Source organism: Sorex araneus, chromosome 7 (assembly GCF_027595985.1).
Source record: "Sorex araneus isolate mSorAra2 chromosome 7, mSorAra2.pri, whole genome shotgun sequence".
NCBI classification, from domain to species: domain Eukaryota; kingdom Metazoa; phylum Chordata; class Mammalia; order Eulipotyphla; family Soricidae; genus Sorex; species Sorex araneus.
In genome coordinates this window covers 423054-449875 of record NC_073308.1, presented here as the reverse complement: position 1 = coordinate 449875, position 26822 = coordinate 423054, and positions in this window count along the sequence as shown.

Below are 26822 nucleotides of genomic sequence, written 5' to 3'. Positions count from 1 at the left end.
GGCGCACTGCGCATGCGTGGCGGCCAGAGCGCATTTCACATGCGTGGCGGCCAGAGCGCACTGCGCATGCGTGGCGGCCAGAGCGCATTGCGCATTCGTGACGGCCAGAGCGCACTGCGCAAGCGTGGCGGCCAGAGCGCATTGCGCATGCGTGTAGACCGGAGCGCACTGCGCATGCGTGGCGGCCAGAGAGCACTGCGCATGCGTGTCGGCCAGAGCAGACAGCGCATACGTGGCGGCCAGAACGCACTGCGCATGCGTGGCGGCCAGAGAGCACTGCTCATGCGTGTTGGCCAAGCGCACTGCGCATGCGTGGGGACCAGAGCACACTGCGCATTCGTGGCGGCCAATGCGCACTTCGCATGCGTGGTTGCCAAGGCGCACTGCGCATGCGTGGCGACCAGAGCGCACTGCGCATGCGTGTTGGCCAAGGCGCACTGCGCATGCGTGGCGACCAGAGCGCATGCGTGTTGGCCAAGGTGTACTGCGCATGCGTGGCGGCCAGAGCGCACTGCGCATGCATGGCGGCCAGAGCGCACTGCGCATGCATGGCGGCCAGAGCGCACTGCGCATACGTGGCGGCCAAGGCGCACTGCGCATGCGTGGCAGCCAGAGCGCACTACGCATTCGTGGCGGCCAGAGCGAATTGCGAATTGTGGCAGCCAGAGCGCATTTCGCATTCGTGGAGGCCAGAGCGCATTGCGCATGTGTGGCGGCCAGAGCGCACTGTGCATGCATGGCGGCCAGATCGCACTGCGCATGCGTGGCGGCCAGAGCGCACTGTGCATGAGTGGCTCCCAGAGCGCACTGCGCATGCGTGGCGGCCAGAGCGCACTGCGCATGCGTGCGGGCCAGAGCGCAGTGCGCATGCGAGGCGGCCAGAGAGCACTGCAAATTCGTGGCGGCCAGAGCGCACTGCGCATGCGTCGGTGCCAGAGCGCATTGCGCATGCATGGCGGCCAGAGCTCACTGTGCATGCGTGGCGCCCATAGCGCACTGCGCATGCGTGGTGGCCTGAGCGCATTGCGCATGCGTGGCGGCCAGAGAGCATTGCGCATGCGTGGCGGCCAGAGCGCACTGCGCATGCGTGGCGGCCAGAGCGCACTGTGCATGAGTGGCTCCCAGAGCGCACTGCGCATGCGTGGGGGCCAGAGCGTACTGCGCATGCGTGGCGGACAGAGCGCACTGTGCATGCGTGGCGGCCAGAGCGCACAGCGCATGCGTGGCTTCCAGAGCGCACTGCGCATGCGTGGGGGCCTCACCGCACTGCGCATGCGTGGTGGCCACAGCGCACTGCGCATGTGTGGCGGCCAGAGCGCACAGCGCATGCGTGGCGGCCAGAGCACACTGCGCATGCGTGGCGGCCAAAGAGCACTGCGCATGCGTGGCGGCCAGAGCGCATTGCGCATGCGTGGCGGCCAGAGCGCATTGCGCATACGTGGTGGCCATGATAGAGAGACCTCATATGGGGTGATTGGAGGGAGCCAATAGATGAGCGCGAAATCATATGGGGTGATTGGCGAGAGCCAATTGATGAGCGCCACCTCATATGGGGTGATTGGCGAGAGCCAATAGACCACGTCAGAGGCGCGGCAACCAGGCTATATAAGGACTGCCATTACCTGGGTTGTTGTTCTTTCTCATGCGTGGCGGCCAGAGCGCATTGCGCATGCGTGGCTGCCAGTGCGCATTGCGTATGTGTGGCAGCCAGAGCGCACTGCGCATGCGTGGCAGCCAGAGCGCATTGCGCATGCGTGGCGGCCAGAGCGCACTGCGCATGCGTGGCGGCCAGAGCAAACAGCGCATGCGTGGTGTCCAGAGCGCACTGCGCTTGCGTGGCGGCCAGAGCGCACTGTGCATGAGTGGCCTCCAGAGCGCACTGCGCAGCGTGGGGGCCAGAGCGCATTGCGCATGCGTGGCGGCCAGAGCGCACTGCGCATCCCTGCGGCAAGAGCGCACTGCGCATGTGTGGCGGCCAGAGCGCACATCGCATGCGTGGCGGCCAAGGCGCACTGCGCATGCGTGGCGACAAGAGCGCACTGCGCATTCGTGGCGGCGAAGGCGCACTGCGCATGCGTGGCGGCCAGAGCGCACTGCGCATGCGTGGGTGCCAGAGCGCATTGCGCATACTTGGTAGACATGACAGAGTGACCTCATATGGGGTGATTGGCGGGAGCCAATAGATGAGCGCGACCTCATGTGGGGTGAATGTCGAAAGCCAATAGACCACGTCAGAGGCGGGGCAACCAGGCTATATAAGGACTGCCATTACCCGGGTTGTTGTTCTTTCTCATGCGTGGCGGCCAGAGCACATTTCGCATGCGTGGTGGCCATGACAGACTGACCTATATGGGGTGATTGGCGGGAGCCAATAGATGAGCACCACCTCATATGGGGTGATTGGTGAGAGCCAATAGATGAGCGCCACATCATATGGGGACTGCCATTTCCCGGGTTGTTGTTCTTTCTCATGCGTGGCGGCCAGAGCGCACTGCGCATGCCTAGCGGCCAGAGCGCACGGCGCAAGCGTGGCGGCCAGAGCGCACTGCGCATGCGTGGGGGCCCGAGCACACTGCACATGCGTGGCCGCCAGAGCGCACAGCGCATGCGTGTTGGCCAAGGCGCACTGCGCTTGCGTGGCGGCCAGAGCGCACTGCGCATGCGCGGCGGCCAGAGAGCACTGCGCATGCGTGGCGGCCAGAGCTCACTGCGCATGCGTGGCGGCCAAGGCGCACTGCGCATGCGTGGCGGCCAGAGCGCACTGCGCATGCGTGTCGGCCAGAGTAGACAGCGCATGCGTGGCGACCAGAGCGCACTGCGCATGCGTGGCGGCCAGAGCGCACTGCGCATGCGTGGCGGCCAGAGAGCACTGCGCATGCGTGGCGACCAGAGCGACTGCGCATTCGTGGCGGCCACGGCGCACTGCGCATGCGTGGCCACCAGAGCGCACTGCGCATGTGTGTTGGCCAAGGCACACTGCGCATGCGTGGGGACCAGAGCGCACTGCGCATTCATGTCGGCGAGAGTGCATTGCGCATGCGTGGAGGCCATAGCGCATTGCGCATGCGTGGCGGCCACAGCGCATTGCGCATCCTTGGTAGCCATGACAGAGTGACCTCATATGGGGTGATTGGCGGGAGCCAATAGATGAGCGCGACCTCATGTGGGGTGATTGGCGAGAGCTATAGACCACGTCAGAGGCGGGGCAACCAGGCTATATAAGGACTGCCATTACCCGGGTTGTTGTTCTTTCTAATGCGTGGCGGCCAGAGCTCATTTCGAATGCCTGGCGGCCAGAGCGCACTGCGCATTCGTGGCGCCCAGAGCACACTGCGCATGCGTGGCGGTCAGAGCGCATTGCGCATGCTTCGCGGCCAGAGCGCATTGCGCATATGTGGTGGACATGACAGAGAGACCTCATATGGGGTGATTGACGAGAGCCAATAGACCACGTCAGAGGCGGGGCAACCAGGCTATATAAGGACTGCCATTACCCGGGTTGTTGTTCTTTCTCATGCGTGGCAGCCAGAGTGCATTGCACATGCGTGGCGGCCAGTGCGCATTGCGCATACGTGGTGGCCATGACAGAGAGACCACATATGGGGTGATGGGCGGGAGCCAATAGATGAGCACGACCTCATAGGTGTCAATGGCGAGAGCCAATAGATGAGCGCCACCTCATATGGGGTGATTGGCGAGAGCCAATAGACCACGTCAGAGGCGGGGCAACCAGGCTATATAAGGAATGCCATTACCCGGGTTGTTGTTCTTTCTCATGGGTGGCAGCCAGAGTGCATTGCGCATGCGTGGCGGCCAGAGCGCATTGCGCATGCATGGCTGCCAGAGCGCACTGCGCATGCATGTCGGCCAGAGCAGACAGCGCATGCGTGGCGGCCAGAGCGCACTGCGCATGGGTGGCGACCAGAGAGCACTGCGCATGCGTGTTGGCCAAGGTGCACTGCGCATGCGTAGAGACAAGAGCGCACTGCGCATTCGTGGCGGCCAAGGCGCACTGCGCATGCGTGGTGGCCAAGGCGCACTGCGCATGCGTGGCGACCAGAGGGCACTGCGCATGCATGGAGGCCAGAGCGCATTGCGCATGCGTGGCCGCCAGAGCGCACTTTGCATGCGTGTTGGCCAAGGCGCACTGCGCATGCGTGGCGACAAGAGCGCACTGCGCATTCGTGGCGGACAAGGCGCACTGCGCATGCGTGGCGGCCAAAGAGCACTGCGCATGCGTGGCGGCCAGAGCGCATTGCGCATGCGTGGCGGCCAGAGCGCATTGCGCATACGTGGTGGCCATGATAGAGAGACCTCATATGGGGTGATTGGCGGGAGCCAATAGATGAGCGCGAACTCATATGGGGTGATTGGCGAGAGCCAATTGATGAGCGCCACCTCATATGGGGTGATTGGCGAGAGCCAATAGACCACGTCAGAGGCGCGGCAACCAGGCTATATAAGGACTGCCATTACCCGGGTTGTTGTTCTTTCTCATGCGTGGCGGCCAGAGCGCACTGCGCATGCGTGGCTGCCTTTGCGCATTGCGCATGCGTGGCAGCCAGAGCGCACTGCGCATGCGTGGCAGCCAGAGCGCATTGCGCATGCGTGGCGGCCAGAGCGCACTGCGCATGCGTGGCGGCCAGAGCGCACTGCGCATGCGTGGTGTCCAAAGCGCACTGCGCTTCCGTGGCGGCAAGAGCGCACTGCGCATGCGTGGGGGACAGTGCGCACTGCGCATGCGTGGCGGCCAGAGCGCACAGCGCATGCGTGGCGGCCAGAGCGCACTGCACATGCGTGGCGGACAGAGCGCACCGCGCTTGTGTGGAGGCCAGAGCGCACTGCGCAATCGTGGGGGCCTGACCGCACTGCGCATGCGTGGTGGCCACAGCGCACTGCGCATGCGTTGCGGCCAGAGCACACTGCGCATGCGTGGCGGCCAAAGAGCACTGCGCATGCGTGGCAGCCAGAGCGCATTGCGAATGCGTGCTGGCCAGAGCGCATTGCGCATACGTGGTGGCCATGATAGAGAGACCTCATATGGGGTGATTGGCGGGAGCCAATAGATGAGCGCGAACTCATATTGGATGATTGGCGAGAGCCAATTGATGAGCGCCACCTCATATGGGGTGATTGGCGAGAGCCAATAGAGAACGTCAGAAGCGGGGCAACCAGGCTATATAAGAACTACCATTACCCGGATTGTTGTTCTATCTCATGCGTGGTGGCCAGAGCGCATTACGCATGTGTGGCGGCCAGAGCGCATTGCGAATGCGTGGCGGCCAGTGCGCACTGCGCATGCGTGGAGCCCAGAGCACATTGCGCATATGTGGAGGCCAGAGCTCATTGCGCATGCGTGGCGGCCAGAGCGCACTGCGCATGCGTGGCGGCCAGAGCGCACTGCGCATGAGTGGCGGCCAGAGCACACTGCGCATGCGTGGGGGCCAGATCGCATTGCGCATGCGTGGCGGCCAGAGCGCACTGCACATGCCTGGCGGCCAGAGCACACTTCGCATGCGTGGCGGCCAGAGCGCACATCGCATGCGTGGCGGCCAAGGCGCACTGCGCATGCGTGTCGACCAGAGCGCACTGCGCATTCGTGGCGGCCAGAGCGCACTGCGCATGCGTGGCTGCCAGAGCGCACTGCGCATTCGTGGCGGCCAGAGCGCATTGCGCATGCGTGGCGGCCAGAGCGCATTGCGCATACTTGGTAGCCATGACAGAGTGACCTCATATGGGGTGATTGGCGGGAGCAATAGATGAGCGCGACCTCATGTAGGGTGATTGTCGAAAGCAATAGACTACGTCAGAGGCCGGGCAACCAGGCTATATAAGGACTGCCATTACCCGGGTTGTTGTTCTTTCTCATGCGTGGCGGCCAGAGCGCATTTCGCATGCGTGGCGGCCATGACAGCGTGACCTATATGGGGTGATTGGCGGGAGCCAATAGATGAGCACCACCTCATATGGGGTGATTGGTGACAGCCAATAGATGAGCGCCACCTCATATGGGGACTGCCATTACCCGGGTTGTTGTTCTTTCTCATGCGTGGCGGCCAGAGCTCACTGCGCATACCTGGCGGCCAGAGCGCACATCGCATGCGTGGCAGCCAAGGCGCACTGCGCATGCCTGGCGACCAGAGCGCACTGCGCATTCGTGGCGGCCAAGGCGCACTGCGCATGCGTGGCGGCCAGAGTGCACAGCGCATGCATGGCGGCCAAGGCGCACTGCGCATGCGTGGCGGCCAGAGCGCACTGCGCATTCGTGGTGGCCAGAGCGCATTGCGCATGCGTGGGTTCCAGAGCGCACTGCGCATTCGTGGAGGCCAGAACGCAATGCGCATGCGTGGGGGCAAGAGCGCATTGCACATGCGTGGCGGCCAGAGCGCATTGCGCATACTTGGTAGCCATGACAGAGTGACCTCATATGGGGTGATTGGCGGGAGCCAATATATGAGCGCCACCTCATGTGGGGTGATTGTCGAAAGCCAATAGACCACGTCAGAGGCGGGGCAACCAGGCTATATAAGGACTGCCATTACACGGGTTGTTGTTCTTTCTCATGCGTGGGGGCCAGAGCGCACTGCGCATTCGTGGCGGCCAGAGCGCATTGCGCATTCGTGGTGGCCAGAGCGCATTGCGCATGAGTGGGGGCCAGAGCGCACTGCGCATTCGTGGTGGCCAGAGCGCATTGCGCATGCGTGGGGTCCAGAGAGCATTGCGCATGCGTGGTGACCAGAGCGCACTGCGCATGCGTGGCGGCCCGAGCGCATTGCGCATGCGTGGGGGCCAGAGCGCACTGAGCATTCGTGGCGGCCAGAGCGCATTGCGCATGCGTGGGGGCCAGAGCGTACTGCGCATTCGTGGCGGCCAGAACGCATTGCGCATGCGTGGGGGCCAGAGCGCACTGCGCATTCGTGGCGGCCAAGGCGCACTGCGCATGCGTCGCGGCCAGAGCGCACTGCGCATGCGTGGGGGCCAGAGCGCACAGCGCATGCGTGGGGGCCAGAGCGCATTGCGCATACTTGGTAGCCATGACAGAGTGACCTCATATGGGGTGATTGGCGGGAGCCAATAGATGAGCGCGACCTCATGTGGGGTGAATGTCGAAAGCCAATAGACCACGTCAGAAGCGGGGCAACCAGGCTATATAAGGACTGCCATTACCCGGGTTGTTGTTCTTTCTCATGCGTGGCGGCCAGAGCACATTTCGCATGCGTGGCGGCCATGACAGATTGACCTATATGGGGTGATTGGCGGGAGCCAATAGATGAGCACCACCTCATATGTGGTGATTTTTGAGACCCAATAGATGAGCGCCACCTCATATGGGGACTGCCATTACCCGGGTTGTTGTTCTTTCTCATGCGTGGCGGCAAGAGCGCACTGCGCATGCCTAGCGGCCAGAGCGCACTGCGCATGCGTGGCCGCCAGAGCGCACTGCGCATGCGTGTTGGCTTAGGAGCACTGCGCATGCGTGGCGACCAGAGCGCACTGCGCATACGCGGAGCCCAAGGCGCACTGCGCATGCGTGGCGGCCAGAGCTCACTGCGCATGCGTGGGGGCCAGAGCGCACTGCGCATGCGTGGCGGCCAGAGCGCACTGCGCATGCGTGTCGGCCAGAGTAGACAGCGCATGCGTGGCGGCCAGAGCGCACTGCGCATGCGTGGCGGCTAGAGCGCACTGCGCATGCGTGGCGGCCAGAGCGCACTGCGCATGCGTGGCGGCCAAGGCGCACTGCGCATGCGTGGCGGCCAGAGCGCACTGCGCATGCGTGGGGGCCAGAGCGCACTGCGCATGTGTGGCGGCCAGAACGCACTGCGCATGCGTGTCGGCCAGAGCAGACAGCGCATGCGTGGCGGCCAGAGCGCACTGCGCAAGCGTGGCGACCAGAGAGCACTGCGCATTCGTGGCGGCCAAGGCGCACTGTGCATCCGTGGTGGCCAAAGAGCACTGCGCATGCGTGGCGGCCAGAGCGCATTGCGCATGCGTGGCGGCCAGAGCGCATTGCGCATACGTGGTGGCCATGATAGAGAGACCTCATATGGGGTGATTGGCGGGAGCCAATAGATGAGCGCGAACTCATATGGGGTGATTGGCGAGAGCCAATTGATGAGCGCCACCTCATATGGGGTGATTGGCGAGAGCCAATAGACCACGTCAGAGGCGGGGCAACCAGGCTATATAAGGACTGCCATTACCCGGGTTGTTGTTCTTTCTCATGCGTGGCGGCCAGAGCGCATTGCGCATGCGTGGCTGCCAGTGCGCATTGCGCATGAGTGGCAGCCAGATCGCACTGCGCATGCGTGGCACCCAGAGCACATTGCGCATGCGTGGAGGCCGAAGCTCATTGCGCATGCGTGGCGGCCAGAGCGCACTGGGCATGCGTGGCGGCCAGAGCGCACTGCGCATGAGTGGCGGCCAGAGCACACTGCGCATGCGTGGGGGCCAGAGCGCATTGCGCATGCGTGGCGGCCAGAGCGCACTGCGCATGCCTGGCGGCCAGAGCGCACTGCGCATGCCTGGCGGCCAGAGCGCACTGCGCATGCGTGGCGGCCAAGGCGCACTGCGCATGCGTGGCGACCTGAGCGCACTGCGCATTCGTGGTGGCGAAGGCGCACCGCGCATGCGTGGCGGCCAGAGCGCACTGCGCATGCATCGTGGCCAAGGCGCACTGCACATGCGTGTCGGCAAGAGCGCACTGCGCATTCGTGGCGGCCAGAGCGCACTGCGCATGCGTGGCTGCCAGAGCACACTGCGCATTCGTGGCGGCCAGAGCGCATTGCGCATGCGTGGGGGCCAGAGCGCATTGCGCATGCGTGGCGGCCAGAGCGCATTGCGCATACTTGGTAGCCATGACAGAGTGACCTTATATGGGGTGATTGGCGGGAGCCAATAGATGAGCGCGACCTCATGTGGGGTGATTGTCGAAAGCAATAGACTACGTCAGAGGCGGGGCAACCAGGCTATATAAGGACTGCCATTACCCGGGTTGATGTTCTTTCTCATGCGAGGCGGCCAGAGCGCATTTTGCATGCGTGGCGGCCATGACAGAGTGACCTATATGGGGTGATTGGCGGGAGCCAATAGATGAGCGCCACCTCATATGGGGACTGCCATTACCCGGGATGTTGTTCTTTCTCATGCGTGGCGGCCAGAGCTCACTGCGAATACCTGGCGGCCAGAGCGAACATCGCATGCGTGGCAGCCAAGGCGCACTGCGCATGCCTGGCGACCAGAGTGCACTGCGCATTCGTGGCGGCCAAGGCGCACTGCGCATGCGTGGCGGCCAGAGCGCACTGCGCATGCGTGGCGGCCAAGGCGCACTGCACATGCGTGGGGGCCAGAGCGCACTGCGCATTCGTGGAGGCCAGAGCGCAATGCGCATGCGTGGAGGCCAGAGCGCATTGCGCATGCGTGGCGGCCAGAACGCATTGCGCATACTTGGTAGCCATGACAGAGTGACCTCATATGGGGTGATTGGCGGGAGCCAATATATGAGCGCCACCTCATATGGGGTGATTGTCGAAAGCCAATAGACCACGTCAGAGGCGGGGCAACCAGGCTATATAAGGACTGCCATTACCCGGGTTGTTGTTCTTTCTCATGCGTGGCAGCCAGAGTGCATTGCGCATGCGTGGCGGCCAGTGCGCATTGCGCATACGTGGTGGCCATGACAGAGAGACCACATATGGGGTGATGGGCGGGAGCCAATAGATGAGCACGACCTCATAGGTGTCAATGGCGAGAGCCAATAGATGAGCGCCACCTCATATGGGGTGATTGGCGAGAGCCAATAGACCACGTCAGAGGCGGGGCAAACAGGCTATATAAGGAATGCCATTACCCGGGTTGTTGTTCTTTCTCATGGGTGGCAGCCAGAGTGCATTGCCCATGCGTGGCGGCCAGAGCGCATTGAGCATGCATGGCTGCCAGAGCGCACTGCGCATGCATGTCGGCCAGAGCAGACAGCGCATTCGTGGCGGCCAGAGCGCACTGCGCATGCGTGTTGGCCAAGGTGTACTGCGCATGTGTAGAGACAAGAGCGCACTGCGCATTCGTGGCGGCCAAGGCGCACTGCGCATGCGTGGTGGCCAAGGCGCACTGCACATGCGTGGCGACCAGAGCGCACTGCGCATGCATGGAGGCCAGAGCGCATTGCGCATGCGTGGGGGCCAGAGCGCATTGCGCATGCGTGGCGGCCAGAGCGCACTGCACATGCCTGGCGGCCAGAGCGCACTTCGCATGCGTGGCGGCCAGAGCGCACATCGCATGCGTGGCGGCCAAGGCGCACTGCGCATGCGTGGCGACCAGAGCGCACTGCGCATTCGTGGCGGCCAGAGCGCACTGCGCATGCGTGGCTGCCAGAGCGCACTGCGCATTCGTGGCGGCCAGAGCGCATTGCGCATGCGTGGGGGCCAGAGCGCATTGCGCATGCGTGGCGGCCAGAGCGCATTGCGCATACTTGGTAGCCATGACAGAGTGACCTCATATGGGGTGATTGGCGGGAGCAATAGATGAGCTCGACCTCATGTAGGGTGATTGTCGAAAGCAATAGAATACGTCAGAGGCGGGGCAACCAGGCTATATAAGGACTGCCATTACCCGGGTTGTTGTTCTTTCTCATGCGTGGCGGCCAGAGCGCATTTCGCATGCGTGGCGGCCATGACAGCGTGACCTATATGGGGTGATTGGCGGGAGCCAATAGATGAGCACCACCTCATATGGGGTGATTGGTGACAGCCAATAGATGAGCGCCACCTCATATGGGGACTGCCATTACCCGGGTTGTTGTTCTTTCTCATGCGTGGCGGCCAGAGCTCACTGCGCATACCTGGCGGCCAGAGCGCACATCGCTTGCGTGGCAGCCAAGGCGCACTGCGCATGCCTGGCGACCAGAGCGCACTGCGCATTCGTGGCGGCCAAGGCGCACTGCGCATGCGTGGCGGCCAGAGTGCACAGCGCATGCATGGCGGCCAAGGCGCACTGCGCATGCGTGGAGGCCAGAGCGCACTGCGCATTCGTGGTGGCCAGAGCGCATTGCGCATGCGTGGGTTCCAGAGCGCACTGCGCATTCGTGGAGGCCAGAGCGCAATGCGCATGCGTGGGGGCAAGAGCGCATTGCACATGCGTGGCGGCCAGAGCGCATTGCGCATACTTGGTAGCCATGACAGAGTGACCTCATATGGGGTGATTGGCGGGAGCCAATATATGAGCGCCACCTCATGTGGGGTGATTGTCGAAAGCCAATAGACCACGTCAGAGGCGGGGCAACCAGGCTATATAAGGACTGCCATTACACGGGTTGTTGTTCTTTCTCATGCGTGGGGGCCAGAGCGCACTGCGCATTCGTGGCGGCCAGAGCGCATTGCGCATTCGTGGTGGCCAGAGCGCATTGCGCATGAGTGGGGGCCAGAGCGCACTGCGCATTCGTGGTGGCCAGAGCGCATTGCGCATGCGTGGGGTCCAGAGAGCATTGCGCATGCGTGGTGACCAGAGCGCACTGCGCATGCGTGGCGGCCCGAGCGCATTGCGCATGCGTGGGGGCCAGAGCGCACTGAGCATTCGTGGCGGCCAGAGCGCATTGCGCATGCGTGGGGGCCAGAGCGCACTGCGCATTTGTGGCGGCCAGAACGCATTGCGCATGCGTGGGTGCCAGAGCGCACTGCGCATTCGTAGCGGCCAAGGCGCACTGCGCATGCGTGGCGGCCAGAGCGCACTGCGCATGCGTGGGGGCCAGAGCCCACAGCGCATGCGTGGGGGCCAGAGCACATTGCGCATACTTGGTAGCCATGACAGAGTGACCTCATATGTGGTGATTGGCGGGAGCCAATAGATGAGCGCGACCTCATGTGGGGTGAATGTCGAAAGCCAATAGACCACGTCAGAAGCGGGGCAACCAGGCTATATAAGGACTGCCATTACCCGGGTTGTTGTTCTTTCTCATGCGTGGCGGCCAGAGCACATTTCGCATGCGTGGCGGCCATGACAGATTGACCTATATGGGGTGATTGGCGGGAGCCAATAGATGAGCACCACCTCATATGTGGTGATTTTTGAGACCCAATAGATGAGCGCCACCTCATATGGGGACTGCCATTACCCGGGTTGTTGTTCTTTCTCATGCGTGGCGGCAAGAGCGCACTGCGCATGCCTAGCGGCCAGAGCGCACGGCACAAGCGTGGCGGCCAGAGGGCACTACGCATGCCTGGGGGCCAGAGCACACTGCGCATGCGTGGCCGCCAGAGCGCACTGCGCATGCGTGTTGGCTTAGGCGCACTGCGCATGCGTGGCGACCAGAGCGCACTGCGCATACGCGGAGCCCAAGGCGCACTGCGCATGCGTGGCGGCCAGAGCTCACTGCGCATGCGTGGGGGCCAGAGCGCACTGCGCATGCGTGGCGGCCAGAGCGCACTGCGCATGCGTGTCGGCCAGAGTAGACAGCGCATGCGTGGCGGCCAGAGCGCACTGCGCATGCGTGGCAGCTAGAGCGCACTGCGCATGCGTGGCGGCCAGAGCGCACTGCGCATTCGTGGCGGCCAAGGCGCACTGCGCATGCGTGGCGGCCAGAGCGCACTGCGCATGCGTGGGGGCCAGAGCGCACTGCGCATGTGTGGCGGCCAGAACGCACTGCGCATGCGTGTCGGCCAGAGCAGACAGCGCATGCGTGGCGGCCAGAGCGCACTGCGCAAGCGTGGCGACCAGAGAGCACTGCGCATTCGTGGCGGCCAAGGCGCACTGCGCATCCGTGGCGGCCAAAGAGCACTGCGCATGCGTGGCGGCCAGAGCGCATTGCGCATGCGTGGCGGTCAGAGCGCATTGCGCATACGTGGTGGCCATGATAGAGAGACCTCATATGGGGTGATTGGCGGGAGCCAATAGATGAGCGCGAACTCATATGGGGTGATTGGCGAGAGCCAATTGATGAGCGCCACCTCATATGGGGTGATTGGCGAGGGCCAATAGACCACGTCAGAGGCGGGGCAACAAGGCTATATAAGGACTGCCATTACCCGGGTTGTTGTTCTTTCTCATGCGTGGCAGCCAGAGCGCATTGCGCATGCGTGGCTGCCAGTGCGCATTGCGCATGAGTGGCAGCCAGAGCGCACTGCGCATGCGTGGCACCCAGAGCACATTGCGCATGCGTGGAGGCCGAAGCTCATTGCGCATGCGTGGCGGCCAGAGCGCACTGAGCATGCGTGGGGGCCAGAGCGCATTGTTCATGCGTGGCGGCCAGAGCGCACTGCGCATGCCTGGCGGCCAGAGCGCACTGCGCATGCCTGACGGCCAGAGCGCACTGCGCATGCGTGGCGGCCAAGGCGCACTGCGCATGCGTGGCGACCAGAGCGCACTGCGCATTCGTGGCGGACAGAGCGCACTGCGCATGCGTGGCTGCCAGAGCACACTGCGCATTCGTGGCGGCCAGAGCGCATTGCGCATGCGTGGGGGCCAGAGCGCATTGCGCATGCGTGGTGGCCAGAGTGCACTGCGCATGCGTGGTGGCCAGAGCGCATTGGGCATGCGTGGCGGCCAGAGCGCACTGCGCATGCGTGGCGGCAAGAGCGCACTGCGCATCCGTGGCGGCCAGAGCGCACTGTACATGCGTGGGGGCCAGAGCGCATTGCGCATGCGTGGCGGCCAGAGCGCACTGCGCATGCCTGGCGGCCCGCGCGCACGGCGCATGCGTGGCGGCCAGAGCGCACATCGCATGCCTGGCGGCCAAGGCGCACTGCGCATGCGTGGCGACCAGAGCGCAATGCGCATTCGTGGCGGCCAAGGCGCACTGCGCATGCGTGGCGGCCAGAGCGCATTGCGCATGCGTGGCGGCCAGAGCGCATTGCGCATACTTGGTAGCCATGACAGAGTGACCTCATATGGGGTGATTGGCGGGAGCCAATAGATGAGCGCAACCTCATGTGGGGTGATTGTCGAAAGCCAATAGACCACGTCAGAGGGGGGGCAACCAGGCTATATAAGGACTGCCATTACCCGGGTTGTTGTTCTTTCTCATGCGTGGCGGCCAGAGCGCATTTCGCATGCGTGGCGGCCAGAGCGCACTGCGCATGCGTGGCGGCCAGAGCGCACTGCGCATGCGTGGGGGCCAGAGCGCACTGCGCATGCGTGGCGGCCAGAGCGCACTGTGCATGCGTGGCGGCCAGAGCGCACTGCGCATGCGTGGCGGCCAGAGAGCATTGCGCATACGTGGTGGACATGACAGAGAGACCTCATATGGGGTGATTGGCGAGAGCCAATAGACCACGTCAGAGGCGGGGCAACCAGGCTACATAAGGACTGCCATTACCCGGGTTGTTGTTCTTTCTCATGCGTGGCGGCCAGAGCGCATTGCGCATGCGTGGCTGCCAGTGCGCATTGCGCATGCGTTGTAGCCAGAGCGCACTGCACATGCGTGGCGGTCAGAGCGCAGTGCGCTTGTGTGGCGGCCAGAGCGCACTGCGCAAGCGTGGGGGCCAGAGCGCACTGCGCATGCGTGGCGGACAGAGCGCACAGCGTATGCCTAGCGGCCAGAGCACACTGCGCATGCGTGGCGGCCAAAGAGCACTGCGCATGCGTGGCGGCCAGAGCGCATTGCGCATGCGTGGCGGCCAGAGCGCATTGCGCATACGTGGTGGCCATGATAGAGAGACCTCATATGGGGTGATTGGTGGGAGCCAATAAATGAGCGCGAACTCATATGGGGTGATTTGCGAGAGCCAATTGATGAGCGCCACCTCATATGGGGTGATTGGCGAGAGCCAATAGACCACGTCAGAGGCGGGGCAACCAAGCTATATAAGGACTGCCATTACCCGGGTTGTTGTTCTTTCTCATGCGTGGCGGCCAGAGCGCATTTCGCATGTGTGGCTACCAGTGCCCATTGCGCATGCGTGGTAGCCAGAGTGCACTGCGCATACGTGGCAGCCAGAGCGCACTGCGCATGTGTGGCGGCCAGAGCGCACTGCACATGCGTGGCGGTCAGAGCGCACTGCGCTTGTGTGGCGGCCAGAGCGCACTGCGCATGCGTGGGGGCCAGAGCGCACTGCGCATGCGTGGCGGACAGAGCGCACTCTGCATGCGTGGCGGCCAGAGCGCACAGCGCATGCGTGGCGGCCAGAGCGCACTGCGCATGCGTGGGGGCCTCACCGCACTGCGCATGCGTGGTGGCCACAGCGCACTGCGCATTCGTGGCGGCCAGAGCGCACAGCGCATGCCTGGCGGCCAGAGCACACTGCGCATGCGTGGCGGCCAAAGAGCACTGCGCATGCGTGGCGGCTAGAGCGCATTGCGCATACGTGTTGGCCATGATAGAGAGACCTCATATGGGGTGATTGGCGGGAGCCAATAGATGAGCGCGAACTCATATGGGGTGATTGGCGAGAGCCAATTGATGAGCGCCACCTCATATGGGGTGATTGGCGAGAGCCAATAGACCACGTCAGAGGCGGGGCAACCAGGCTATATAAGGACTGCCATTACCCGGGTTGTTGTTCTTTCACATGCGTGGCGGCCAGAGCGCATTGCGCATGCGTGGCTGCCAATGCGCATTGCGCATGCGTGGCAGCCAGAGCGCACTGCGCATGCGTGGCAGCCAGAGCGCACTGCGCATGCGTGGCGGCCAGAGCGCACTGCACATGCGTGGCGGTCAGAGCGCACTGCGCTTGTGTGGTGGCCAGAGCGCACTGCGCATGCGTGGGGGCCAGAGCGCACTGCGCATGCGTTGCGGACAGAGGGCACTGTGCATGCGTGGCGGCCAGAGCGCACAGCGCCTGCGTGGCGGCCAGAGCGCACTGCGCACGCGTGGCGGCCAGAGCGCATTGCGCATGCGTGGCTGCCAGTGCGCATTGCGCATGCGTGGCGGCCAGAGCGCAGTGCGCATGCGTGGCGGCCAGAGCGCACTGCGCATGCGTGGTGGCCAGAGCACACTGCGCATGCATAGCGGCCAGAGCGCATTGCACATGCGATCGGGCCAAAGCGCACTGCGCATGCGTGGGGGCCAGAGCGCACTGCGCATGCATGGCAGCCAGAGCGCACTGCGCATTCGTGGCCGCCAGAGCGCACTGCGCATGCGTGTTGGCCAAGGCGCACTGCGCATGCGTGGGGGCCAGTGCTCATTGCAAATGCGTGGCGGCGAGAGCGCACTGCGCATGCATGGCGGCCAGAGCGCATTGCGCATGCGTGGCGGCCAGAGCGCACTGCGCATGCGTGGCCGCCAGAGGACACTGCGCATGCGTGGGGGCCAGAGCGCATTGCGCATGCGTGGCGGCCAGAGCGCACTGCGCATGCCTGGTGGACAGAGCGCACTGCGCATGCGTGGCGGCCAGAGCGCACATCGCATGCGTGGCGGCCAAGGCGCACTGCGCTTGCGTGGTGACCAGAGCGCACTGCGCATTCGTGGCGGCAAAGGCGCACCGCGCATGCGTGGCGGCCAGAGCGCACTGCGCATGCATGTCGGCCAAGGCGCACTGCGCATGCGTGGCAGCCAGAGCGCACTACGCATTCGTGGGGGCCAGAGCGAATTGCGCATGCATGGGGGCCAGAGCGCATTGCGCATGCGTGGCGGCCAGAGTGCATTGCGCATGCGTGGCGGCCATAGCGCATTGCGCATACTTGGTAGCCATGACAGAGTGACCTCATATGGGGTGATTGGCGGGAGCCAATAGATGAGCGCGACCTCATGTGCGGTGATTGTCGAAAGCCAATAGACCACGTCAGAGGTGGGGCAACCAGGCTATATAAGGACTGCCATTACCCGGGTTGTTGTTCTTTCTCATGCGTGGCGGCCAGAGCGCATTTCGCATGCGTGGCAGCCATGACAGAGTGAACTATATGGGGTGATTTGCGGGAGCCAATAGATGAGCACCACCTCATATGGGGTGATTGGTGAGAGCCAATAGATGAGCGCCACCTCATATGGGGACTGCCATTACCTGGGTTGTTGTTCTTTCTCATGCGTGGCGGCCAGAGCGCATTTCGCATTCGTGGTGGCCAGAGCGCATTGCGCATGCTTGGCGGCCATGACAGAGTGACCTCATATGGGGTGATTGGCGGGAGCCAATAGATGAGCACCACCTCATATGGGGTGATTGGTGAGAGCCAATAGATGAGCGCCACCTCATGTGGGGTGATTGGCGAGAGCCAATAGATCACGTCCGATGCGGGGCAACCAGGCTATATAAGGACTGCCATTACCCGGGTTGTTGTTCTTTCTCATGCGTGGCGGCCAGAGCGCATTGCGAATTGTGGCAGCCAGAGCGCATTGCGCATGCGTGGAGGCCAGAGCGCATTGTGCATGCGTGGCGGCCAGAGCGCACTGCGCAAGCATGGCGGCCAGAGTGCATTGCACATGCGTTCGGGCCAGAGCGCATTGCGCATGCGTGGCGGACAGTGCGCACTGCGCATGCATGGCGGCCAGAGCGCATTGCGCATGTGTGGCGGCCAGAGCTCATTGCGCATGCGTGGAAGCCAGAGCACACTGCGCATGTGTGGCGGACAGAGCGCACATCGCCTGCGTGGCGGCCAAGGCGCACTGCGCTTGCGTGGCGGCCAGAGCGCACTGCGCATGCGTGGCGGCCAGAGTGCACTGCGCATGCGTGGCGGACAGAGCGCACTGCGCCTGCGTGGGGGCCAGAGCGCACTGCGCCTGCGTGGCGGCCAGAGCGCACTGCGCATGCATGGCGGCCAGAGTGCACTGCGCATGCGTGGGGGCCAGAGCGCACTGCGCATGCGTGTCGGCCAGAGCGCACTGCGCATGCGTGCCCGCCAGAGCGCACTGCTCATACGCGGTAGCCATGACAGAGTGACCTCATGTGGGGTGATTGGCGAGAGCCAATAGACCACGTCAGAGGCGGGGCAACAAGGCTATATAAGGACTGCCATTACCCGGGTTGTTGTTCTTTCTCATGCGTGGCGGCCAGAGTGCATTGCGAATTGTGGCAGCCAGAGCGCATTGCGCATGCGTGGAGGCCAGAGCGCATTGCGCATGCGTGGCGGCCAGAGAGCACTGTGCATGCATGGCGGCCAGAGCGCACTGCGCATGCGTGGCGGCCAGAGTGCACTGTGCATGAGTGGTTCCCAGAGCGCACTGCGCCTGCGTGGCGGCCAGAGCGCACTGCGCATGCGTGCGGGCCAGAGCGCAGTGCGCATGCGTGGCGGAAGAGCACACTGCGCATTTGTGGCGGCCAGAGCGCATTGCGCATGCGTGGCGGCCAGAGCGCACTGCGCATGCGTGGCGGCCAGAGCAAATTGCGCATTCGTGACGGCCAGAGCGCACTGCGCAAGCGTGGCGGCCAGAGCGCATTGCGCATGCGTGAAGGCCGGAGCGCACTGCGCATGTGTGGCGGCCAGAGAGCACTGCGCCTGTGTGTCGGCCAGAGCAGACAACGCATACGTGGCGGCCAGAGCGCACTGCGCATGCGTGGCGGCCAGAGCGCACTGCGCATGCGTGGCGGCCAGAGAGCACTGCGCATTTGTGGCGGCCAGAGCGCATTGCGCATGCGTGGTGGCCAAGGCGCACTGCGCATGCTTGGCGACCAGAGCACACTGCGCATGCGTGTTGGCCAAGGCTCACTGCGCATGCGTGGCGACCAGAGTGCATGCGCATGCGTGTTGGCCAAGGCGCACTGCGCATGCGTGGCGGCCAGAGCGCATTGCGCATGCGTGGCGGCCAGAGCGCACTGCGCATGCGTGGCGGCCAGAGTGCATTGCGCATGCGTGGGGGCCAGAGCGCATTGCGCATGCGTGTCGGCCAGAGTGCATTGCGCATACGTGGCGGCCAGAGCGCATTGTGCATGCGTGGCGGCCAGAGCGCACTGAGCATACGTGGTGGCCATGACAGAGAGACCTCATATGGGGTGATTGGCGGGAGCCAATAGATGAGCGCGACCTCATGTGGGGTGATTGTTGAAAGCCAATAGACCAAGTCAGAGGAGGGGCAACCAGGCTATATAAGGACTGCCATTACCCGGGTTGTTGTTCTTTCTCATGCGTGGTGGCCAGAGCACATTTCGCCTGCGTGGCGGCCATGACAGAGTGACCTATATGGGGTGATTGGCGGGAGCCAATAGATGAGCACCACCTCATATGGGGTGATTGGTGAGAGCCAATAGATGACCGCCACCTCATATGGGGACTGCCATTTCCCGGGTTGTTGTTCTTTCTCATGCATGGCGGCCAGAGCGCACTGCGCATGCCTGGTGGCCAGAGCGCACTGCGCATGCGTGGCGGCCAGAGCGCACTGCGCAAGCGTGCGGACCGGAGCGCACTGCGCATTCATGTCGGCCCGTGCGAAATGCGCATGCGTCACGGCCAGAGCGCACTGCGCATGCGTGCCCGCCAGAGCGCACTGCGCATGCGTGTTGGCCAAGGCGCACTGCGCATGCATGGCGACCAGAGCGCACTGCGCATTCTTGGCGGCCAAGGCGCACTGCGCATGTGTGGTGGCCAGAGCGCACTGCGCATTCGTGGTGGCCAGTGCTCATTGCACATGCGTGGCGGCGAGAGCGCACTGCGCATGCATGTCGGCCAGAGCGCATTGCGCATGCGTGGCGGCCAGAGCGCACTGCGCATGCGTGGCCGCTAGAGCACACTGCGCATGCGTGGGGGCCAGAGCGCATTGCGCATGCGTGGCGGCCAGAGCGCACTGCGCATGCCTGGCAGACAGAGCGCACTGCGCATGCGTGGCGGCCAGAGCGCACATCGCATGCGTGGCGGCCAAGGCGCACTGCGCATGCGTGACGACCAGAGCGCACTGCGCATTCGTGGCGGCCAAGGCGCACAGCGCATGCGTGGCGGCCAGAGCGCACTGCGCATGCGTGGCGGCCAAGGCGCACTGCGCATGCGTGGCAGCCAGAGCGCACTACGCATTCGTGGCGGCCAGAGCGAATTGCGCATGCGTGGGGGCCAGAGCGCATTTCGCATGCGTGGCAGCCATGACAGAGTGACCTATATGGGGTGATTTGCGGGAGCCAATAGATGAGCACCACCTCATATGGGGTGATTGGTGAGAGCCAATAGATGAGCGCCACCTCATATGGGGACTGCCATTACCTGGGTTGTTGTTCTTTCTCATGCGTGGCGGCCAGAGCGCATTTCGCATTCGTGCTGGCCAGAGCGCATTGCGCATGCTTGGCGGCCATGACAGAGTGACCTCATATGGGGTGATTGGCGGGAGCCAATAGATGAGCACCACCTCATGTGGGGTGATTGGCGAGAGCCAATAGATCACGTCCGATGCGGGGCAACCAGGCTATATAAGGACTGCCATTACCCGGGTTGTTGTTCTTTCTCATGCGTGGCGGCCAGAGCGCATTGCGAATTGTGGCAGCCAGAGCGCATTGCGCATGCGTGGAGGCCAGAGCGCATTGCGCATGCGTGGCGGCCAGAGCGCACTGCGCAAGCATGGCGGCCAGAGTGCATTGCACATGCGTTCGGGCCAGAGCGCATTGCGCATGAGTGGCGGACAGTGCGCACTGCGCATGCATGGCGGCCAGAGCGTTTTGCGCATGTGTGGCGGCCAGAGCTCATTGCGCATGCTTGGAAGCCAGAGCACACTGCCCATGTGTGGCGGCCAGAGCGCACTGCGCATGCGTGGAAGCCAGAGCGCAATGCGCATGCTTGGCGGCCAGAGCGCACTGCGCATGCGTGGCGCCCAGAGGGCACTGCGCATGCGTGGCTGCCAGAGCGCACTGCGCATGCGTGGCCCCAGAGCGCACTGCGCATGCGTGGCGGCCAGAGCGCATTACTCATGCGTGGCGGCCAGAGAGCATTGCGCATGCGTGGCGGCCAGAGCGCATTGCGCATGCGTGATGGCCAGAGTGCATTGTGCATGCTTGGCAGCCAGAGCGCATTGCGCATACGTGGTGGCCATGACGGAGAGACATCATATGGGGTGATAGGCGAGAGCCAATAGACCACGTCAGAGGCGGCGCAACCAGGCTATATAAGGACTGCAATTACCCGGGTTGTTGTTCTTTCTCATGCGTGGTGGCCAGAGTGCATTTCGCATGCGTGGCGGCCATGACAGAGTGACCTATATGGGGTGATTGGCGGGAGCCAATAGATGAGCTCGACCTCATATGGGGTGATAGGCGAGAGCCAATTGATGAGCGCCACCTCATATGGGGTGATTGGCGAGAGCCAATAGAGCACGTCAGAGGCGGGGCAACCAGGCTATATAAGAACTGCCATTACCCGGGTTGTTGTTCTTTCTCATGCGTGGTTTCCAGAGAGAATTGCGCATGAGTGGCGGCCAGAGCGCATTGCGAATGCGTGGCGGCCAGAGTGCACTGCGCATGCGTGGCGTCCAGAGCGAAATGCGCATGCGTGGCAGCCAGAGCTCATTGCGCATGCGTGGCGGCCAGAGCGCATTGCGCATGTGTGGCGGCCAGAGCTCATTGCGCATGCATGGCGGCCAGAGCGCATTGCGCATGCGTGGCGGACAGAGCGCACTGCGCATGCGTGGGGGCCAGAGCGCACTGCGCATGCGTGGAGGCCAGAGCGCACTGCGCCTGTGTGGCGGCCAGAGCGCACTGCGCATGCATGGCGGCCAGAGTGCACCTCGCATCCGTGGGGGCCAGAGCGCACTGCGCATGCGTGGCGGCCAGAGCGCACTGCGCATGCGTGCCCGCCAGAGCGCACTGCTCATACGTGGTAGCCATGACAGAGTGACCTCATGTGGGGTGATTGGCGAGAGCCAATAGACCACGTCAGAGGTGGGGCAACCAGGCTATATAAGGACTGCCATTACCTTTGTTGTTGTTCTTTCTCATGCGTGGCGGCCAGAGCGCATTGCGAATTGTGGCAGCCAGAGCGCATTGCGCATGCGTGGCGGCCAGAGCGCATTGCGAATGCGTGGCGGCCAGAGCGCACTGCGCATGCGTGGCGGCCAGAGCGCATTGCGCATTCGTGACGGCCAGAGCGCACTGCGCAAGCGTGTCGGCCAGAGCGCATTGCACATGCGTGAAGGCCGGAGCGCACTGCGCATGCGTGGCGGCCAGAGAGCACTGCGCCTGCGTGTCGGCCAGAGCAGACAGCGCATACGTGGCGGCCAGAGCGCACTGCGCATGCGTGGCGGCCAGAGAGCACTGCTCATGCGTGTTGGCCAAGGCGCACTGCGCATGCGTGGGGACCAGAGCGCACTGCGCATTCGTGGCGGCCAAGGCGCACTGCGCATGCGTGGTGGCCAAGGTGCACTGCGCAGGCGTGGCGACCACAGCGCACTGTGCATGCGTGTTGGCCAAGGCGCACTGCACATGCGTGGCGACCAGAGCGCTTGCGCATGCGTGTTGGCCAAGGCGCACTGCGCATGCGTGGGGGCCAGAGCGCATTTCGCATGCGTGGCGGCCAGAGCGCACTGCGCATGCGTGGCGGCCAGAGCGCATTGCGCATTCGTGACGGCCAGAGCGCACTGCGCAAGCGTGGCGGCCAGAGCGCATTGCGCATGCGTGTAGACCGGAGCGCACTGCGCATGCGTGGCGGCCAGAGAGCACTGCGCATGCGTGTCGGCCAGAGCAGACAGCGCATACGTGGCGGCCAGAACGCACTGCGCATGCGTGGCGGCCAGAGAGCACTGCTCATGCGTGTTGGCCAAGGCGCACTGCGCATGCGTGGGGACCAGAGCGCACTGCGCATGCGTGGCGGCCAGAGCGCACTGCGCATGCGTGGCGGCCAAGGCGCACTGCGCATGCGTGGCAGCCAGAGCGCACTACGCATTCGTGGCGGCCAGAGCGAATTGCGAATTGTGGCAGCCAGAGCGCATTTCGCATGCGTGGAGGCCAGAGCGCATTGCGCATGCGTGGCGGCCAGAGCGCACTGTGCATGCATGGCGGCCAGAGCGCACTGCGCATGCGTGGCGGCCAGAGCGCACTGTGCATGAGTGGCTCCCAGAGCGCACTGCGCATGCGTGGCGGCCAGAGCGCACTGCGCATGCGTGCGGGCCAGAGCGCAGTGCGCATGCGTGGCGGCAGAGCACACTGCGCATTCGTGGCGGCCAGAGCGCATTGCGCATGCGTGGCGGCCAGAGCGCACTGCGCATGCGTGGCGGCCAGAGCGCATTGCGCATTCGTGACGGCCAGAGCGCACTGCGCAAGCGTGGCGGCCAGAGCGCATTGCGCATGCGTGAAGGCCGGAGCGCACTGCGCATACGTGGCGGCCAGAGCGCACTGCGCATGCGTGGCGGCCAAGGCGCACTGCGCATGCGTGGCAGCCATGACAGAGTGACCTCATATGGGGTGATTGGCGGGAGCCAATAGATGAGCGCGACCTCATGTGGGGTGATTGTCGAAAGCCAATAGACCACGTCAGAGGTGGGGCAACCAGGCTATATAAGGACTGCCATTACCCGGGTTGTTGTTCTTTCTCATGCCTGGCGGCCAGTGCGCATTTCGCATGCGTGGCAGCCATGACAGAGTTACCTATATGGGGTGATTTGCGGGAGCCAATAGATGAGCACCACCTCATATGGGGTGATTGGTGAGAGCCAATAGATGAGCGCCACCTCATATGGGGACTGCCATTACCTGGGTTGTTGTTCTTTCTCATGCGTGGCGGCCAGAGCGCATTTCGCATTCGTGGTGGCCAGAGCGCATTGCGCATGCTTGGCGGCCATGACAGAGTGACCTCATATGGGGTGATTGGCGGGAGCCAATAGATGAGCACCACCTCATATGGGGTGATTGGTGAGAGCCAATAGATGAGCGCCACCTCATGTGGGGTGATCGGCGAGAGCCAATAGATCACGTCCGATGCGGGGCAACCAGGATATATAAGGACTGCCATTACCCGGGTTGTTGTTCTTTCTCATGCGTGGCGGCCAGAGCGCAACGCGAATTGTGGCAGCCAGAGCGCATTGCGCATGCGTGGAGGCCAGAGCGCATTGCGCATGCGTGGCGGCCAGAGCGCACTTCGCAAGCATGGCGGCCAGAGTGCATTGCTCATGCGATCGGGCCAGAGCGCATTGCGCATGCGTGGCGGACAGTGCGCACTGCGCATGCATGGCGGCCAGAGCGCATTGCGCATGTGTGGCGGTCAGAGCTCATTGCGCATGCGTGGAAGCCAGAGCACACTGCGCATGTGTGGCGGCCAGAGCGCACTGCGCATGCGTGGAAGCCAGAGCGCATTGCACATGCTTGGCGGCCAGAGCGAACTGCGAATGCGTGGCGCCCAGAGCGCATTGCGCATGCGTGGCGGCCAGAGCGCATTGCGCATGCGTGATGGCCAGAGCGCATTGTGCATGCTTGGCAGCCAGAGCGCATTGCGCATGCGTGATGGCCAGAGCGCATTGTGCATGCATGGCGGCCAGAGCGCATTGCGCATGCGTGGCGGACAGAGCGCACTGCGCATGCGTGGGGGCCAGAGCGCACTGCGCATGCGTGGGGGCCAGAGCGCTCTGCGCCTGTGTGGCGGCCAGAGCGCACTGCGCATGCATGGCGGCCAGAGCGCACTGCGCATGCGTGCCCGCCAGAGCGCACTGCTAATACGTGGTAGCCATGACAGAGTGACCTCATGTGGGGTGATTGGCGAGAGCCAATAGACCACGTCAGAGGTGGGGCAACCAGGCTATATAAGGACTGCCATTACCTTGGTTGTTGTTCTTTCTCATGCGTGGCGGCCAGAGCGCATTGCGTATTGTGGCAGCCAGAGCGCATTGCGCATGCCTGGAGGCCAGAGCGCATTGCGCATGCGTGGCGGCCAGCGCGCACTGCGCATGCGTGGCGGCCAGAGCGCATTGCGCATTCGTGACGGCCAGAGCGCACTGCGCAAGCGTCTCGGCCAGAGCGCATTGCGCATGCGTGAAGGCCGGAGCGCACTGCGCATGCGTGGCGGCCAGAGAGCACTGCGCCTGCGTGTCGGCCAGAGCAGACAGCGCATACGTGGCGGCCAGAGCGCACTGCGCATGCGTGGCGGCCAGAGAGCACTGCTCATGCGTGTTGGCCAAGGCGCGCTGCGCATGCGTGGGGACCAGAGCGCACTGCGCATTCGTGGCGGCCAAGGCGCACTGCGCATGCGTGGTGGCCAAGGTGCACTGCGCATGCGTGGCGACCACAGCGCACTGTGCATGCGTGTTGGCCAAGGCGCACTGCGCATGCGTGGCGACCAGAGCGCTTGCGCATGCGTGTTGGCCAAGGCGCACTGCGCATGCGTGGCGGCCAGAGCGCATTTCACATGCGTGGCGGCCAGAGCGCACTGCGCATGCGTGGCGGCCAGAGCGCATTGCGCATTCGTGACGGCCAGAGCGCACTGCGCAAGCGTGGCGGCCAGAGCGCGTTGCGCATGCGTGTAGACCGGAGCGCACTGCGCATGCGTGGCGGCCAGAGAGCACTGCGCATGCGTGTCGGCCAGAGCAGACAGCGCATACGTGGCGGCCAGAGCGCACTGCGCATGCGTGGCGGCCAGAGAGCACTGCTCATGCGTGTTGGCCAAGGCGCACTGCGAATGCGTGGGGACCAGAGCACACTGCGCATTCGTGGCGGCCAATGTGCACTTCGCATGCGTGGTTGCCAAGGCGCACTGCGCATGCGTGGCGACAAGAGCGCACTGCGCATGCGTGTTGGCCAAGGCGCACTGCGCATCGTGGCGACCAGAGCGCATGCGCATGCGTGTTGGCCAAGGTGTACTGCGCATGCGTGGCGGCCAGAGCGCACTGCGCATGCATGGCGGCCAGAGCGCACTGCGCATGCGTGGCGGCCAGAGCGCACTGCGCATGCGTGGCGGCCAAGGCGCACTGCGCATGCGTGGCAGCCAGAGCGCACTACGCATTCGTGGCAGCCAGAGCGAATTGCGAATTGTGGCAGTTAGAGCGCATTTCGCATGCGTGGAGGCCAGAGCGCATTGCGCATGCGTGGCGGCCAGAGCGCACTGTGCATGCATGGCGGCCAGAGCGCACTGCGCATGCGTGGCGGCCAGAGCGCACTGTGCATGAGTGGCTCCCAGAGCGCACTGCGCATGCGTGGCGGCCAGAGCGCACTGCGCATGCGTGCGGGCCAGAGCGCAGTGCGCATGCGAGGCGGCCAGAGAGCACTGCAAATTCGTGGCGGCCAGAGCGCACTGCGCATGCGTCGGTGCCAGAGCGCATTGCGCATGCATGGCGGCCAGAGCGCACTGTGCATGCGTAGCGCCCATAGCGCACTGCGCATGCGTGGTGGCCAGAGCGCATTGCGCATGCGTGGCGGCCAGAGAGTATTGCGCATGCGTGGCGGCCAGAGCGCACTGCGCATCTGTGGAGCCCAGAGCGCACTGCGCATGCGTTTCGGCCAGAGCGCACTGCACATGCGTGGTGGCCAGAGCGCACTTCGCATGCGTGGAGGCCAGAGAGCATTGCGCATGCGTGGGGGCCAGAGCGCATTGCCCATGCTTCGCGGCCGGAGCGCATTGCCCATGCTTCGCGGCCGGAGCGCATTGCACATACGTGGTGGACATGACAGAGAGACCTCATATGGGGTGATTGGCGAGAGCCAATAGATGAGCGCCACCTCATATGGGGTGATTGGCGAGAGCAAATAGACCACGTCAGAGGCGGGGCAACCAGGGTATATAAGGACTGCCATTACCCGGGTTGTTGTTCTTTCTCATGCGTGGCGGCCAGAGCGCATTGCGCATGCGTGGCTACCAGTGCGCATTGCGCATGCGTGGCAGCCAGAGCACACTGCACATTCGTGGCAGCCAGAGCGCACTGCGCATGCGTGGCGGCCAGATCGCACTGCACATGCGTGGCGGTCAGAGCGCACTGCGCTTTTGTGGCGGCCAGAGCGCACTGCGCATGCGTGGGGGCCAGAGCGTACTGCGCATGCGTGGCGGACAGAGCGCACTGTGCATGCGTGGCGGCCAGA